Genomic DNA, 19,368 nt, shown 5'->3' with positions numbered 1-19,368 from the left:
TATTGACTGCTATCGATGTAAAATATTACTAAGTATTTTAAAAGTTTATTCGGAAGATAACGATGGCTCCATCTGCTGGACGTGCCAGGTCTCGACGGGCTCTCCGCCCAGGACTAATTGGGGCTGATTGGGGAGTTGGTGAGTTATCAAGGGCTGATTGCTCACCAGCTGTACAAGCCCCATAAAGCTGCCAGAAGGGCAGCACACAGGGAAGGACTGGGGGAAGTAAGGTGACTTCTGTGAAGTTGGAGATGGTGCCTGAGCGAAGGCCAGTGAGTTTGTGTGCCAAACAGGATACAGCAAGACATGGAGCCCAGAAGACAGTAGTATCCTGGAGGGGGTCTCAAAGAGACCTTTTCTTTTGATTTATTATTTAATAAACACCCTTGAAACCGAGCTAATCATACTCTGTCCGTGTCTGATTTGTGTAAACGTCTTGACCAAACCTCCTGGTCTGCCACAGTACATAGCAAAAGGCTGCTCTATGGTGTTCACAGTGGTGTCTTCTGGACTTGGTCTACACTCACTTCCTCTCCTGGAGAGTCTACGATGCTACAGCGGCCTCCACAGACAGACCTACAATCGTCTAGCACAGGCAAGACTAAACACGCGTGCGCACATGCAGGCACACACACGGGCATCTGCCCCAATAAAATACAAAATGACTTGACATGTTTAGCTGCACTGGACTCACTAAACAAACATTGAGTTGTTGCTAACCTTACTTTGCAACCTGCCAACTTTACGGTTTTTACTTTTAAATTACTGTTTATATTTTTAGCTTTTCCCTCGCTCAACTTTTTTACTCCGGACGCTTTATCTGGACGTAGTTTGTCAGGACCTCTACCTGCCGAAGCTAAGTAGTAACATTAACATGATGCCTTCTAATTGCAGTCGCTGTGCTCATAATATACATGAGAACGATCGCCTTACGGCGAGGATAGCTGTGCTGCAAGCCCAGCTTCAGACGCAATCGTTAGGTAAGGGTAATTTAAGTGTTGGAAAGGATGAAATGGCTTCTGTGCCACCAGTAAGTACAGATAGTATAAATCCCCTTGCACAGTCCCCGCAGCCAGACAACTGTCTCATGGCTTCTGGAAGGAAATGCTGTAATGCTCAACTGGTGTCGCTCATTCAGCCGACAGAAACTTTCAACCGGTTCTCCCCATTAAGCAGCGAGTCGGAGTCAGAGGCCGAGCCTTCTCTGGTCTCTACTCCTCCCGTTACTGGGTCTGAGACGCTGAAGCCTCCCACCATTAGCTCTGACAAATTGAAAACCCTAGTCATTGGCGACTCCATTAACCGCAGTATTAGACTTAAAACGAATCATCCAGCGATCATACACTGTTTACCAGGGGGCAGGGCTACCGACGTCAAGGCAAATCTGAAGATGGTGCTGGCTAAAGCTAAAACTTGTGAGTGTAGAGAGTATAGGGATATTGTTATCCACGTCGGCACCAACGATGTTAGGATGAAACAGTCAGAGGTCACCAAGCGCAACATAGCTTCAGCGTGTAAATCAGCTAGAAAGATGTGTCGGCATCGAGTGATTGTCTCTGGCCCCCTCCCAGTTAGGGGGAGTGATGAGCTATACAGCAGAGTCTCACAACTCAATCGCTGGTTGAAAACTGTTTTCTGCCCCTCCCAAAAGATAGAATTTGTAGATAATTGGCCCTCTTTCTGGAAGCCTGGCCTGTTGAGGAGTGACGGACTCCATCCTAGCTGGAGGGGTACTCTCATCTTATCTACGAACATAGACAGGGCTCTAACTCCCCTAGCTCCACAATGAGATAGGGTGCAGGCCAGGCAGCAGGTTGTTAGCCAGCCTGCCAGCTTAGTGGAGTCTGCCACTAGCACAGTCAGTGTAGTCAGCTCAGCTATCCCCATTGAGACCGTGTCTGTGCCTCGACCTAGGTTGGGCAAAACTAAACATGGCGGTGTTCGCCTTAGCAATCTCACTGGAATAAAGACCTCCCCCATTCCTGTCATTATTGAAAGAGATTGTGATACCTCACATCTCAAAATAGGGCTACTTAATGTTAGATCCCTCACTTCCAAGACAGTTATAGTCAATGAACTAATCACTGATCATAATCTTGATGTGATTGGCCTGACTGAAACATGGCTTAAGCCTGATGAATTTACTGTGTTAAATGAGGCCTCACTTCCTGGTTACACTAGTAACCATATCCCCCGCGCATACCGCAAAGGCGGAGGTGTTGCTAACATTTATGATAGCAAATTTTAATTTACAAAAAACCCCGACATTTTCGTCTTTTGAGCTTCTAGTCATGAAATCTATGCAGCCTACTCAATCACTTTTAATAGCTACTGTTTACAGGCCTCCTGGGCCATATACAGCGTTCCAAACTGAGTTCCCTGAATTCCAATCGGACCTTGTAGTCATGGCAGATAATATTCTATTTTTTGGTGACTTTAATATTCACATGGAAAAGTCCACAGACCCACTCCAAAAGGCTTTCGGAGCCATCATCGACTCAGTGTGTTTTGTCCAACATGTCTCCGGACCTACTCACTGCCACAGTCATACTCGTGACCTAGTTTTGTCCCGTGGAATAAATGTTGTGGATCTTAATGTTTTTCCTCATAATCCTGAACTATTGGACCACCATTTTATTATGTTTGCAATCGCAACAATAATCTGCTCAGACCCCAATGAAGGATCATCAAAAGTCGTGCTATAAATTCTCGGACAACCCAAAGATTCCTAGATGCCCTTCCAGACTCCCTCCGGCTAACCCAAGGACGTCAGAGTACAAAAATCAGTTTAACCACCTAACTGAGGAACTCAATTTAACCTTGCGCAATACCCTAGATGCAGTCACACCCCTAAAAACAAAAAACATTTGTCATAAGAAACTAGCTCCCTGGTATACAGAAAATACCTGAGCTCTGAAGCAAGCTTCCAGATAATTGGAATGGAAAGGCGCTACACCAAACTGGAAGTCTTCCGACTAGCTTGGAAAGACAGTACCGTGCAGTATCGAAGAACCCTCACTGCTGCTCGATCATCCTATTTATCCAACTTAATTGAGGAAAATAAGAACAATCCAAAATTTATTTTTGATACTGTCGCAAAGCTAACTAAAAATAAGCATTCCCCAAGAGAGGATGGCTTTCACTTCAGCAGTGATAAATTCAAGAACTTCTTTGAGGAAAAGGTCATGATCATTAGAAAGCAAATTACGGACTCCTCTTTAAATCTGCGTATTCCTCCAAAGCTCAGTTGTCCTGAGTCTGCACAACTCTGCCAGGACCTAGGATCAAGGGAGACACTCAAGGTTTTAGTACTATATCTCTTGACACACTGATGAAAATAATCATGGCCTCTAAACCTTCAAGCTGCATACTGGACCCTATTCCAACTAAACTACTGAAAGAGCTGCTTCCTGTGCTTGGCCCTCCTATGTTGAACATAATATACATCTCTCTATCCACCGGATGTGTACCAAACTCACTAAAAGTGGCAGTAATAAAGCCTCTCTTGAAAAAGCCAAACCTTGACCTAGAAATATAAAAAACTATCAGCCTATATCGAATCTCCCATTCCTCTCAAACAATTTTGAAAAAGCTGTTGCACAGCAACTCACTGCCTTCCTGAAGACAAACAATGTATACGAAATGCTTCAGTCTGGGTTTAGACCCCATCATAGCACTGAGACTGCACTTGTGAAGGTGGTAAATGACCTTTTAATGGCGTCAGACCGAGGCTCTGCATCTGTCCTCGTGCTCCTAGACCTTAATGCTGCTTTTGATACCATCGATCACCATATTCTTTTGGAGCTATTGGAAACCCAAATTGGTCTACACGGACAAGTTCTGGCCTGGTTTAGATCTTATCTGTTGGAAATATAGCAGTTTGTCTCTGTGGATGGTTTGTCCTCTGACAAATCAACTGTAAATTTCGGTGTTCCTCAAGGTTCCGTTTTAGGACCACTATTGTTTTCACTATATATTTTACCTCTTGGTGATGTCATTCAGAAACATAATGTTAACTTTCACTGCTATGCGGATGACACACAGCTGTACATTTCGATGAAACATGGTGAAGCCCCAAAATTGCCCTCCCTGGAAGCCTGTGTTTCAGACATAAGGAAGTGGATGGCTGCAAATGTTCTACTTTTAAACTCAGACAAAACAGAGATGCTTGTTATCCTCTAGGGGCAAGGGGGCAGTATTTTCACGGCCGGATGAAAAACGTACCCAATTTAAACAGGTTACTACTCTGGCCCAGAAAATAGAATATGCATATTATATAGTATATTTCAATACAAACCACTCTGAAGTTTCTAAAACTGTTTGAATGGTGTCTGTGAGTATAACAGAACTGATATGGCAGGCAAAAAACCTGAGAAAAATTGAATCGGGAAGTGGGAGAAATTAGAAATGTAGTTTTTGTTTTGAATCCCTTGAAAAACTACAGCGACATAGGATTTACGTTGCACCTCCTAACTCTTCCATTGGCTGTCAACAATCTTTAGGAACAAGCAGATCATTTTGGCTCAGTCAATCATTGGCCAGTCTGAGGAGAGGTGTCTTATGATGCGCGTGCACGTGACTTCATCGTTTTTATATTTTTCTTCTGGGATGAATAGCTATTGCCCGGTTGTAAAATTATCGCAATTTTACGTTAAAAAATACCCTAAAGGATTGATTGTAAACATCGTTTGACGTGTTTCTACAAACGGTAATGGAACTTTGAACATTTCATCTATGGATTTGCGTCCACGCCACATGGCATTGTAAAGTGTTCTGGATGGCTCAACAAAACGGACGTATTTGGACATAAATTATGGACTTTGCAGAACAAATGAACATTTCTTGTGGAAGTGGGTGCCAATCCGAGTGCATTCTGCTGAAGATCAGCAAAGGTAAGTAAATATTTCGAACATATTGTTAAAGATTTGTCGACGCCGTGGTTGTAGGCTAACTGTATAGCTTAGCATTGAAGGCTAAGTTCTGTACTCAGAATATTGAACAATGTGCTTTTTCCGTAACGTTATTTTGAAATCTGACAAAGTGGTTGCATAAAGGAGTAGATTAACTCTAATTCTTTAAATAATTGTTATACATTTTTTCAACGTTTATGAGTTCTTCTGTAAATTAAATGTGCCTATTCACCGGGAGTTATGGGGAGAAAACATTTTCTGAACGTCACGTGCCAATGTAAAAATTGGGTTTTTGGATATAAATATAAACTTGATCGAACAAAAAAATGCATGTATTGTCTAACATGATGTCCTCGGAGTGTCATCTGATGAAGATTGTCAAAGGTTAGTGCTTCATTTTAGCTGTATATCTGGTTTTGTGATGGCTATAGTGCTTGGGAAATTGCTTTTTTTTGTTGCTGAGGTGCTATGCTAAAATAATCTAATGTTTTGCTTTCACCGTAAAGCCTTTTTGAAATCGGACAATGTGATTGGATTAACGAGTAGAGTATCTTTAAAATGCCGTATAATACTTGAATTTTAATTTTGAGATTATTTTGTTTTGAATATCGCGCCGTGCTATCTCACTGGTTGTTGTCCAACCAATCCCGTTATCGGGATTGTATCCTCAAGAGGATTTATAGGTCCCAAGAAACAAAGAGATCTTCTGTTGAATCTGACAATTAATCTTGATGGTTGTACAGTCGTCTCAAATAAAACTGTGAAGGACCTCGGCATTACTCTGGACCCTGATCTCTCTTTTGACGAACATATCAAGACTGTTTCAAGGACAGCTTTTTTCTATCTACGTAACATTTCAAAAATCAGAAACTTTCTGTCCAAAAATGATGCAGAAAAATTAATCCATGCTTTTGTCACTTCTAGGTTAGACTACTGCAATGGTCTACTTTTCAGGCTACCCGGATAAAGCACTAAATAAACTTCAGTTAGTGCTAAACACGGCTGCTAGAATCTTGACTAGAACCCCAACATTTGATCATATTACTCCAGTGCTAGCCTCTCAACACTGGCTTCCTGTTAAGGCAAGGGCTGATTTCAAGGTTCTACTGCTAACCTACAAAGCATTACATGGGCTTGCTCCTACCTATCTTTCCGATTTGGTCCTGCCGTACATACCTACACGTACGCTACGGTCACAAGACACAGGCCTCCTTACTGTCCCTAAAATGTCTAAGCAAACAGCTGGAGGCAGGGCTTTCTCCTATAGAGCTCCATTTTTATGGAATGATCTGCCTACCCATGTGAGAGACGCAGACTCGGTCACAACCTTTACATCTTTATTAAAGACTCATCTCTTCAGTAGGTACTATGATTGAGTGCAGTCTGGCCCAGGAGTGTAAAGGTGAACGGAAAGGCACTGGAGTAACGAACCGCCCTTGCTGTCTCTGCTTGGCCGGTTCCCCTCTCTCCACTAGGATTCTCTGCCTCTAACCCTATTACAGGGGCTGAGTCACTGGCTTACTGGTGCTCTTCCATGCCGTCCCTAGGAGGGGTGCGTCACTTGAGTGGTTGAGTCCCTGACGTGATCTTCCTGTCCGGGTTGGCGCCCCCCTTGGGTTGTGCCGAGGCGGAGATCTTTGTGGGCTATACTCGGCCTTGTCTCAGGATGGTAAGTTGGTGGTTGAAGATATCCCTTTAGTGGTGTGGGGGCTGTGCTTTGGCAAAGTGGGTGGGGTTATATCCTGCCTGTTTGGCCCTGTCCGGGGGTATCGTTGGATGAGGCCACAGTGTCTCCTGACCCCTACTGCCTCAGCCTCCAGTATTTATGCTGCATTAGTTTATGTGTCGGGGGGTTAGGGTAAATCTGTTATATCTGGAGTATTTCACCTGTCTTATCCGGTGTCCTGTGTGAATTTAAGTATGCGCTCTCTAATTTTTTCTCTCTTTCTCTCTTTCTTTCTCTCTCTCGGAAGACCTGAGCCCTAGGACCGTGCCTCAGGGCTACCTGGCCTGATGACTCCTTGCTGTCCCCAGTCCACCTGGCCATGCTGCTGCTCCAGTTTCAACTGTTCTGCCTGCGGCTATGGAACCCTGACCTTTTCACCGGACGTGCTACCTGTCCCAGACCTGCTGTTTTCAACTCTCTAGAGACAGCAGGAGCGGTAGAGATACTCTGAATGATTGGCTATGAAAAGCCAACTGACATTTACTCCTGAGGTGCTGACCTGTTGCACCCTCGACAACCACTGTGATTATTATTATTTGACCCTGCTGGTCATCTATGAACATTTGAACATCCAGCCCATATTCTGTTATAATCTCCACCCGGCACAGCCAGAAGAGGACTGGCCACCCCTCATAGCCTGGTTCCTCTCTAGGTTTCTTCCTTGGTTCTGGCCTTTCTAGGGAGTTTTTCCTAGCCACCGTGCTTCTACACCTGCATTGCTTGCTGTTTGGGGTTTTAGGCCGGGTTTCTGTACAGCACTTTGTGACATCAGCTGATGTAAGAAGGGCTTTACAAATACATTTGAATGATGATTGATTGAGCTGCACTGGACTCACTAAACAAAAACATTGAGCTGCACTGGACTCACTAAACAAACATTGAGCTGCACTGGACTCACTAAACAAACATTGAGCTGCACTGGACTCACTAAACAAACATTTTTTGTTTTTTTTTCCACAGAGCCCAGACAAGCACACAGAGCCCCTATTGGAAACAGGGGAATTCAGCATCTGAACCAACAGACCTGTGTGTGTGTATTACAAACCCTTTTAGATTCAATTTTATAAGGATGTCTAAGAATATTCACAATGATGTACCATACTAGCACTGTATTTTATTACCATTTCATTAAATAGAACACCGATAATCAATCACATTTTGTACAAGTCACTGCTCAGCTAGCAATGAGGAATCGGCCCAAAAGCGTCCCTCTTCCGGTGGGCCGGAACTGATTGAATCGGCCCGGAATCGGGTGCCCGGAATCAAAATGAATGACTGCCCAGAATCGGCCCAAGTACATTGCACCGTTTCCGTCTACCAGAATTCAGCCGACATCTTTCCAGAATCCCCCCAGACATGGCCCAGTGCAAATTTAAATAAATGTATACAAAATTACCCAATTTAGTAATTTTAAATATTACTATTATACATTTTATGCATACAAATTATACCCATCCACCCCCCCAAAAATTGTGTCAGAGGAAACACCTGGTGACAGTGTCAGCATGCATGCAGGAGTCGCTACAGCGCGATGGGACAAGGAAATCCCCTCCGGCCAAACCCTCCTCTAACTACGCTGGGCCAATAGTGCGTCGCCTCATGGGTCTCCCGGTTGCGGCCGGCATGGGTATCAAACCAGCATCTGTAGCAGCGCAGTTTGCACTGCGCCACTCGGGAGGCTCCATCCACAAAGTTCTCAATTGCCTTGCACAAAGTATCAAAATACTAAAATACTACTTAAACAGGACTATTAAAGAATTTAATTTAAATGTTAATTGTATTTTTTGATCACAGAAACAATGAGAAAATATGGAAAAATAAATAAATAATGAAATGTTACTTATATAAAGCAGCCCGTGTAATCATCTGCCAGAGAGTAGCCCCAGTCGGCCCGAGCCCCAAGTAATACATTTGGGCCAGATAACTCACAACGGAATCGGCCCGAGCTCAATCCCCGCATCCTAGACGTCCGCAGAGTCTGACTCTCAGCTGAGTGCCCCGACTCTTAGCTGGAATCGGCCCAGATCCACTGTGCTTTTTATTTAGTCCGCCAGATCAGAGGCGATAGGGATGTTCTCTTGATAAGTGTGTGAATTTGACCTTTTACCTGTCCTGTTGAGCATGCAAAATGTAACGAGTACTTTTGGGTGTCAGGGAAAATGTATGGTGTTAAAAGTATATTATTTTCTTTAGGAATGTAGTGAAATAAAAAGTAAAAGTTGTAAAAAAATATAAATAGTAAAGTAAAGTACAGATAACCCAAAAAACTACTAAAGTAGTACTTTAAAGTATTTTTACTTAAGTACTTTACACCATTGTCCGGCTTACAGTATAATACAATACATAGCTTATGTTTTTTTCAAAGATCAGTACTGTACTGCATACATATGCATGACATATGTTCTGTAGGTGTTGAGCCTCTTAACGGAATAGTCCACCCAAAACCAGAAATTCCTATGATTTACAGTGTTAAATAATACTAATGTGTGAGAACAATATACACTGCTCAAAAAAATAAAGGGAACACTAAAATAACACATCCTAGATCTGAATGAATGAAATAATCTTATTAAATACTTTTTTCTTTACATAGTTGAATGTGCTGACAACAAAATCACACAAAAATAATCAATGGAAATCCAATTTATCAACCCATGGAGGTCTGGATTTGGAGTCACACTCAAAATTAAAGTGGAAAACCACACTACAGGCTGATCCAACTTTGATGTAATGTCCTTAAAACAAGTCAAAATGAGGCTCAGTAGTGTGTGTGGCCTCCACCTGCCTGTATGACCTCCCTACAACGCCTGGGCATGCTCCTGATGAGGTGGCGGATGGTCTCCTGAGGGATCTCCTCCCAGACCTGGACTAAAGCATCCGCCAACTCCTGGACAGTCTGTGGTGCAACGTGGCGTTGGTGGATGGAGCGAGACACGATGTCCCAGATGTGCTCAATTGGATTCAGGTCTGGGGAATGGGCGGGCCAGTCCATAGCATCAATGCCTTCCTCTTGCAGGAACTGCTGACACACTCCAGCCACATGAGGTCTAGCATTGTCTTGCATTAGGAGGAACCCAGGGCCAACCGCACCAGCATATGGTCTCACAAGGGGTCTGAGGATCTCATCTCGGTACCTAATGGCAGTCAGGCTACCTCTGGCGAACACATGGAGGGCTGTGCGGCCCCCCAAAGAAATGCCACCCCACACCATGACTGACCCACCGCCAAACCGGTCATGCTGGAGGATGTTGCAGGCAGCAGAACGTTCTCCACGGCGTCTCCAGACTCTGTCACATCTGTCACATGTGCTCAGTGTGAACCTGCTTTCATCTGTGAAGAGCACAGGGCGCCAGTGGCAAATTTGCCAATCTTGGTGTTCTCTGGCAAATGCCAAACGTCCTGCACGGTGTTGGGCTGTAAGCACAACCCCCACCTGTGGACGTTGGGCCCTCATACCACCCTCATGGAGTCTGTTTCTGACCGTTTGAGCAGACACATGCACATTTGTGGCCTGCTGGAGGTACTTTTGCAGGGCTCTGGCAGTGCTCCTCCTGCTCCTCCTTGCACAAAGGCGGAGGTAGTGGTCCTGCTGCTGGGTTGTTGCCCTCCTACGGCCTCCTCCACGTCTCCTGATGTACTGGCCTGTCTTCTGGTAGTGCCTCCATGCTCTGGACACTACGCTGACAGACACAGCAAACCTTCTTGCCACAGCTCACATTGATGTGCCATCCTGGATGAGCTGCACTACCTGAGCCACTTGTGTGGGTTGTAGACTCCGTCTCATGCTACCACTAGAGTGAAAGCACCGCAAGCATTCAAAAGTGACCAAAACATCAGCCAGGAAGCATAGGAACTGAGAAGTGGTCTGTGGTCACCACCTGCATAACCACTCCTTTATTGGGGGTGTCTTGCTAATTGCCTATAATTTCCACCTGTTGTCTATTCCATTTGCACAACAGCATGTGAAATTTATTGTCAATCAGTGTTGCTTCCTAAGTGGACAGTTTGATTTCACAGAAGTGTGATTGACTTGGAGTTACATTGTGTTGTTTAAGTGTTCCCTTTATTTTTTTGAGCAGTGTATTTTGTGAAGAGATGTTTAATTTTGTTGCTATGACAGATAGATGTGTTCTAGACAAATATGTCCATACCATCTATTAGCTGATTTGGCGATCTAGAGTGCCGGTAGTTAAAAAAGCGTTATGAAATGTGATGTTATTCCCTATTTCTCGTGATAAGAACCTTTTTGTGATAAGGCGTTACAACACGATTTACTGATTTCACAGACAAACCACTTAGAAGTTAAATCATGGTGAAAATAGTTATTTTACCAACTTGTGGCAGATATTTAACACGAGTCAATCTGAAGTCAATCTTAAATTAATCATTCTTTATTAACAGCACGCTGGAGAGATTACAACAAACTTAATGCGCAGGGTACAATACTGTCATAATCTCTCACGGGTCAGTCCCTTCATTTCTCCTTTATACGCTGCTGCACAAACAAGTTTCACAAACATGACCAAGGAGAAACATTATCTATTCAGGCTGAGACTCAAGGTGGAGGAGAGAGGTCTTTGTCCTGTCTAAGCCCTTTCCTGGGCGTTGAGCTAATAGCTCAAGATCTAGTCAATCTAGCTCCTCTTCTTCTGTCGCCCACCCCACCCTGTGACTAAACCACAAGCACATTTTAACTTGATAACAGAAAACAACAAGTCATTGGCAGACAGTTTACAGAAAATCAAATCAAATCAAATTTATTTATATAGCCCTTCGTACATCAGCTGAAATCTCAAAGTGCTGTACAGAAACCCAGCCTAAAACCCCAAACAGCAAGCAATGCATGTGAAAGAAGCACGGTGGCTGGGAAAAACTCCCTAGGAAAAACTCCTGAGAAAGGCCAAAAACCTAGGAAGAAACCTAGAGAGGAACCAGGCTATGAGGGGTGGCCAGTCCTCTTCTGGCTGTGCCGGGTGGATATTATAACAGAACATGGTCAAGATGTTAAAATGTTCGTAAATGACCAGCATGGTCAAATAAATAATAATCATAGTAATTGTCGAGGGTGCAACAAGCACGTCCGGTGAACAGGTCAGGGTTCCGTAGGCAGAACAGTTGAAACTGGAGCAGCAGCATGGCCAGGTGGACTGGGGACAGCAAGGAGTCATCATGCCAGGTAGTCCTGAGGCATGGTCCTAGGGCTCAGGTCCTCCGAGAGAAAGAAAGAAAGAGAGAAAGAGAGAATTAGAGAGAGCATATTTACATTCACACAGGACACCGGATAAGACAAGAGAATACTCCAGATGTAACAGACTGACCCTAGCCCCCCGACACATAAACTAATGCAGCATAAATACTGGAGGCTGAGACAGGAGGGATCAGAAGACACTGTGGCCCCATCCGATGATACCCCCGGACAGGGCCAAACAGGCAGGATATAACCCCACCCACTTTGCCAAAGCACAGCCCCCACACCACTAGAGGGATATCTACAACCACCAACTTACCGTCCGAAGACAAGGCCGAGTATAGCCCACAAAGATCTCCGCCACGGCACAACCCAAGGGGGGGGGGCGCCAACCCAGACAGGAAGACCACGTCAGTGGCTCAACCTACTCAAGTGACGCACCCCTCCCATGGACGGCATGGAAGAACACCAGTAAGTCAGTGACTCAGCCCCTGTAAAAGGGTTAGAGGCAGAGAATCCCAGTGGGAAGAGGGGAACCGACAAGGCAGAGACAGCAAGGGCGGTTCGTTGCTCCAGCCTTTCTGTTCACCTTCACACTCCTGGGCCAGACTATACTTAATCATAGGACCTACTGAAGAGATAAGTCTTCAGTAAAGACTTAAAGGTTGAGACTGAGTCTGCGTCTCTCACATGGGTAGGCAGACCATTCCATAAAAATGGAGCTCTATAGGAGAAAGCCCTACCTCCAGCCGTTTGCTTAGAAATTCTAGGGACAATTAGGAGGCCTGCGTCTTGTGACCGTAGCGTACGTGTAGGTATGTACGGCAGGACCAAATCGGAAAGATAGGTAGGAGCAAGCCCATGTAATGCTTTGTAGGTTAGCAGTAAAACCTTGAAATCAGCCCTTGCCTTAACAGGAAGCCAGTGTAGGGAGGCTAGCACTGGAGTAATATGATCAAATTTTTTGGTTCTAGTCAGGATTCTAGCAGCCGTTTTTAGCACTAACTGAAGTTTGTTTAGTGCTTTATCCGGGTAGCCGGAAAGTAGAGTATTGCAGTAGTCGAGCCTAGAAGTAACAAAAGCATGGATTAATTTTTCTGCGTCATTTTTGGACAGAAAGTTTCTGATTTTTGCAATGTTACGTAGATGGAAAAAAGCTGTCCTTGAAGCAGTCTTGATATGTTCTTCAAAAGAGAGATCAGGGTCCAGAGTAACGCCGAGGTCCTTCACAGTTTTATTTGAGACGACTGTACAACCATCCAGATTAATTGTCAGATTCAACAGAAGATCTCTTTGTTTCTTGGGACCTAGGACAAGCATGTCTGTTTTGTCCGAGTTTAAAAGTAGAAAATTTGCAGCCATCCACTTCCTTATGTCTGAAACACAGGCTTCTAGCGAGGGCAATTTTGGGGCTTCACCATGTTTCATTGAAATGTACAGCTGTGTGTCGTTCGCATAGCAGTGAAATTTAACATTATGTTTTCGAATGACATCCCCAAGAGGTAAAATATATAGTGAAAACAATAGTGGTCCTAGAATGGAACCTTGAGGAACACCGAAATTTACAATTGATTTGTCAGAGGACGAACCATTCACAGAGACAAACTGATATCTTTCCGACAGATAAGATCTAAACCAGGCCAGAACTTGTCCATGTAGACCAATTTGGGTTTCCAATCTCTCCAAAAGAATGTGGTGATCGATGGTATCAAAAGCGGCACTAAGATCTAGGAGCATGAGGACAGATGCAGAGCCTCGGGCTGACGTCATTAAAAGGTCATTTACCACCTTCACAAGTGCAGTCTCAGTGCTATGATGGGGTCTAAAACCAGACTGAAGCGTTTCGTATACATTGTTTGTCTTCAGGAAGGCAGTGAGTTGCTGCGCAACAACTTTTTCTAAAATTTTTGAGAGGAATGGAAGATTCGATATAGGCCGATAGTTTTTTATAATTTCTGGGTCAAGATTCGGTTTTTTCAAGAGAGGCTTTATTACTGCCACTTTTAGTGAGCTTGGTACACATCCGGTGGATAGAGAGCCGTTTATTATGTTCAACATAGGAGGGCCAAGCACAGGAAGCAGCTCTTTCAGTAGTTTAGTTGGAATAGGGTCCAGTATGCAGCTTGAGGGTTTGGAGGCCATGATTATTTTCATCATTATGTCAAGAGATATAGTACTAAAACACTTTAGTATCTCCCTTGATCCTAGGTCCTGGCAGAGTTGTGCAGACTCAGGACAATGGAGCCCTGGAGGAATACCCAGATTTAAAGAGGAGTCCGTAATTTGCTTTCTAATGATCATGATCTTTTCCTCAAAGAAGTTCATAAATTTATTACTGCTGAAGTGAAAGCCATCCTCCATTTGCGAATGCTGCTTTTTAGTTAGCTTTGCGACAGTGTCAAAAAGAAATTTCGGATTGTTCTTATTTTCCTCAATTAAGTTGGAAAAATAGGATGATCGTGCAGCAGTGAGGGCTCTTCGATACTGCACGGTACTGTCTTTCCAAGCTAGTCGGAAGACTTCCAGTTTAGTGTGGCGCCATTTCCGTTCCAATTTTCTGGAAGCTTGCTTCAGAGCTCGTGTATTTTCTGTATACCAGGGAGCTAGTTCCTTATGACAGATGTTTTTAATTTTTAGGGGTGCAACTGCATCTAGGGTATTGCGCAAGGTTAAATTGAGTTCCTCGGTTAGGTGGTTAACTGATTCTTGTCCTCTGACGTCCTTGGGTAGGCGGAGGGAGTCTGGAAGGGCATCAAGGAATCTTTGGGTTGTCTGAGAATTTATAGCACGACTTTTAATCTTCCTTGGTTGGGGTCTGAGCAGATTATTTGTTGCAATTGTAAACGCAATAAAATGGTGGTCCGATAATCCAGGATTATGAGGAAAAACATTAAGATCCACAACATTTATTCCATGGGACAAAACTAGGTCCAGAGTATGACTGTGGCAGTGAGTAGGTCCAGAGACATGTTGGACAAAACCCACTGAGTCGATGATGGCTCCGAAAGCCTTTTGGAGTGGGTCTGTGGACTTTTCCATGTGAATGTTAAAGTCACCAAAAATTAGAATATTATCTGCTATGACTACAAGATCCGATAGGAATTCAGGGAACTCAGTAAGGAACACTGCATATGGCCCAGGAGGCCTGTAAACAGTAGCTATAAAAAGTGATTGAGTAGGCTGCATAGATTTCATGACTAGAAGCTCAAAAGACGAAAACGTCATTGTTTTTTTTTTTGTAAATTGAAATTTGCTATTGTAAATGTTAGCAACACCTCCGCCTTTGCCGGATGCACGGGGGGTATGGTCACTAGTGTAACCAGGGGGTGAGGCCTCATTTAACACAGTAAATTCATCAGGCTTAAGCCATGTTTCAGTCAGGCCAATCACATCAAGATTATGATCAGTGATTAGTTCATTGACTATAACTGCCTTGGAAGTGAGGGATCTAACATTAAGTAACCCAATTTTGAGATGTGAAGTATCACAATCTCTTTCAATAATGGCAGGAATGGAGGAGGTCTTTATACTAGTAAGATTACTGAAGCGAACACCGCCATTTTTAATTTTGCCCAACCTAGATCGAGGCACAGACACGGTCTCAATGGGGAAAGCTGAGCTGACTACGCTAACTGTGCTAGTGGCAGACTCCACTAAGCTGGCAGGCTGGCTAACAGCCTGTTGCCTGGCCTGCACCCTATTTCATTGTGGAGCTAGAGGAGTTAGAGCCCTGTCTATGTTCGTAGATAAGATGAGAGCACCCCTCCAGCTAGGATGGAGTCCGTCACTCCTCAGCAGGCCAGGCTTGGTCCTGTTTGTGGGTGAATCCCAGAAAGAGGGCCAGTTATCTACAAATTCTATCTTTTGGGAGGGGCAGAAAACAGTTTTCATCCAGCAATTGAGTTGTGAGACTGCTGTAGAGCTCATCACTCCCCCTAACTGGGAGGGGGCCAGAGACAATTAATCGATGCCGACACATCTTTCTAGCTGATTTACATGCTGAAGCTATGTTGCGCTTGGTGACCTCTGACTGTTTCATCCTAACATCGTTGGTGCCGACGTGGATAACAATATCTCTATACTCTCTACACTCGCCAGTTTTAGCTTTAGCCAGCACCGTCTTTAGATTAGCCTTAACGTCGGTAGCCCTGCCCCCTGGTAAACAGTGTATGATCGCTGGATGATTAGTTTTAAGTCTAATACTGCGGGTAATGGAGTCGCCAATGACTAGGGTTTTCAATTTGTCAGAGCTAATGGTGGGAGCCGTCGGCGTCTCAGACCCCACAACGGGAGGAGCAGAGACCAGAGAAGTCTCGGCCTCCGACTCCGACTCGCTTAACGGGGAGAACCGGTTGAAAGTTTCTGTCGGCTGAATAAGCGACACCGGTTGAGCATTCCTACAGCGTTTCCCTCCAGACGCCATGAGAAAGATGTCCGGCTGCGGGGACCGTGCGAGGGGGTTTATACTAACGTTACTATCTGTACTTGCTGGTGGCACAGACGCTGTTTCATCCTTTCCTACACTGAAATGACCCTTGCCTAACGATTGCGTCTGAAGCTGGGCTTGCAGCACAGCTATCCTTGCCGTAAGGCGATCGTTCTACTGTATATTATGAGTACAACGACTGCAGTTAGAAGGCATCATGTTAATGTTACTTAGCTTCGGCTGTTTGAAGTCCTGACGAACCATGTCCAGATAAAACCTCCGGGGTAGGAAAGTTGAATGAAAAAAAAAAGTTGAGTGAGGGAAAAAGTAAAAATATACGGTAATGAAAAAGTAAAAACCGTCAGGTAGCAAAGTAAAAACGGCAACAAAAACGCACAGCAGCGTAAACAAGTCTGCAAGAACATGTAAACCTTAACACAGAGAGCATATACAATTTCCCACTACAAACTCAGAACATAGACGATCACCAAATTGACAGATGTTTCATGAGTTTCATTCCTTAAAGAATAATTTAAAAAACGAACATACTTTTTTTGTAGTAAGTTTCATGTTTCGCTGCATCAGATGTTTCAATTTTGGTCTACACATCACATGTTTTCAGTGCAGTGGTTCAGGAACAAGTTTATTTTAGCTAAATGCGGACTCTTACATTCCCAGTGGGTCAGAAGTTTACATACACTCAATTAGTATTTGGTAGAGTTGCCTTTAAATTGTTTAACCAAATGTTTCGGGTAGCCTTCCACAAGCTTCCCACAATAAGTTGGGTGAATTTTGGCCCATTCCTCCTGACAGAGCTGGTGTAACTGAGTCAGGTTTGTAGGCCTCCTTGCTCGCACACATATTTTCAGTTCTGCCCACAAATGTTCTATAGGATTGAGGTCAGGGCTTTGTGATGGCCACTTGACTTTGTTGTCCTTAAGCCATTTTGCCACAACTTTGGAAGAATGCTTGGGGTCATTGTCCATTTGGAAGACCCATTTGCGTCCAAGCTTTAACATCCTTACTGATGTCTTGAGATGTTAATTCAATATATCCACATAATTTTCCTGCCTCATGATGCCATCATTTTGTGAAGTGCACCAGTCCTTCCTGCAGCAAAGCACCCCCACAACATGATGCTGCCACCCCCGTGCATCACGGTTGAGATGGTGTTCTTCGGCTTGCAAGCCTCCCCTTTTTCCTCCAAACATAATGATGGTCATTATAGCCAAACAGTTCTATTTTTGTTTCATCAGACCAGAGGACATTTCTCCAAAAAGAACGATCTTTGTCCCCATGTGCAGTTGCAAACCGTAGTCTGGCTTTTTTATGGTGGTTTTGGAGCAGTGGCTTCTTCCTTGCTGAGCAGCCTTTCAGGTTATATCGATATAGGACCTGTTTTACTGTGGATATAGATACTTTTGTACCTGTTTCCTCCAGCATCTTCACAAGGTCCTTTGCTGTTCTGGGATTGATTTGCATTTTTCGCACCACAGTACGTTCATCTCTACAAGACAGAACGCGTCTCCTTCCTGAACAGTATGATGGCTGCGTGGTCACATGGTGTTTATACTTGCGTACTATTGTTTGTACAGATGAACGTGGTACCTTCAGGCGTTTGGAAATTGCTCCCAAGGATGAACCAGACTTTTGGAGGTCTATAATAATTTTTCTGAGGTCTTGGCTGATTTTTTAAAATTTTACTATGATGTCAAGCAAAGAGGCACTGAGTTTGAAGGTAGGCCTTGAAATACATCTACAGGTACACCTCCAATTGACTGAAATGATGTCAATTAGCCTATCAGAAGCTTCTAAAGCCATGACATCATTTTCTGGAATTTTCCAAGCTGTTTAAAGGCACAGTCAACTTAGTGTATGTAAACTTCTGACCCACTGGAATTGCGATACAGTGAATTATAAGTGAAATAATCTGTTTGTAAACAATTGTTGGAACAATTACTTGTGTCATGCACAAAGTAGATGTCCTCACCGACTTGCCAAAACTATAGTTTGTTAGCAAGACATTTGTGGAGTAGTTGAAAAATGAGTTTTAATGACTCCAACCTAGGTGTATGGGGAACAGTGGGTTAACTGCCTTGCTCAGGGGCAGAATGACAGATTTATACCTTGTCAGTTCGGGGATTTGAGCCAGCAACCTTTTGGTTACTGACCCAACGCTCTAAACCAGTTAGCTTGGGTGGGTAACTGCCGTTGCGAGGTCAGAACGCTCAGATCAACACTACTCCTTGGCCAGAGCGTCCAGTGTACGCTCCGAGAGCGAAACACTCTGAATTTACGAACGGACAATCTGACAACGATCTGGATTTGCTCACTCTGGCACTCCAGATTGAATTTACGAACACACCCAAAATCATACAATGTATAGCTAATAATTTGCTTTGCTAACAAGCTAGCATGAGGTTGCATAGCAACAGCATTAACTGAAAGGATACAAGTATACAGTATACTAAAATTAACTAATAGTATGTAGTATATACTCATTAAGTATGTAGCATACAGTATGTTAGTATGGATATTGGAACACAGCTCGAGTCTACCTGATATTGAACTTCTGTCAGTGTCAGTAAGACCTTTCTATCTCCCAAGAGAGTTTCCCCAAATATTTATCACAGTCATTTACATTCACCCGAAGGCCAATGCGAATAACGCTGCTGATCTTATGTATACTGTCACACAGAAACTACAATCGGTGTCTCCCTATGCCCCAATATTATTTTAGGAGATTTTAATCACTGTAACATGAAGAAAACTCAGAATAATATCTATCAATATTTCACCTTCTCAACAAGACCCTGGACCTATGTTATAGCTCCATCAAAGGTGCCTACAAGTCTATAGCGAGAGCCCTGCTTGGCTCATCTGACCACAACACAGTGCATCTTCTGCCTCTCGACAGGACTGTGCTGAAGAGGGAGAAAGCGCAAAAGCGGGAAGTGAAGGTTTGGACCAATGAAAGCAATCTGGCATTACAGGGCTGTTTTGACTGCACAGATTGGGCTGTGTGTCAAGACTCTAGCGTCAATATAGATGAACTTGCTGATGTGGTTTGCAGTTATATTTCCTTCTGTGAAAATACAGTGATCCTTAGCAAAAAAGT

The sequence above is a fragment of the Salmo trutta genome, chromosome 7 (genome assembly GCF_901001165.1).
Source record: "Salmo trutta chromosome 7, fSalTru1.1, whole genome shotgun sequence".
NCBI classification, from domain to species: domain Eukaryota; kingdom Metazoa; phylum Chordata; class Actinopteri; order Salmoniformes; family Salmonidae; genus Salmo; species Salmo trutta.
Note: the sequence above shows the minus strand (reverse complement) of the source record.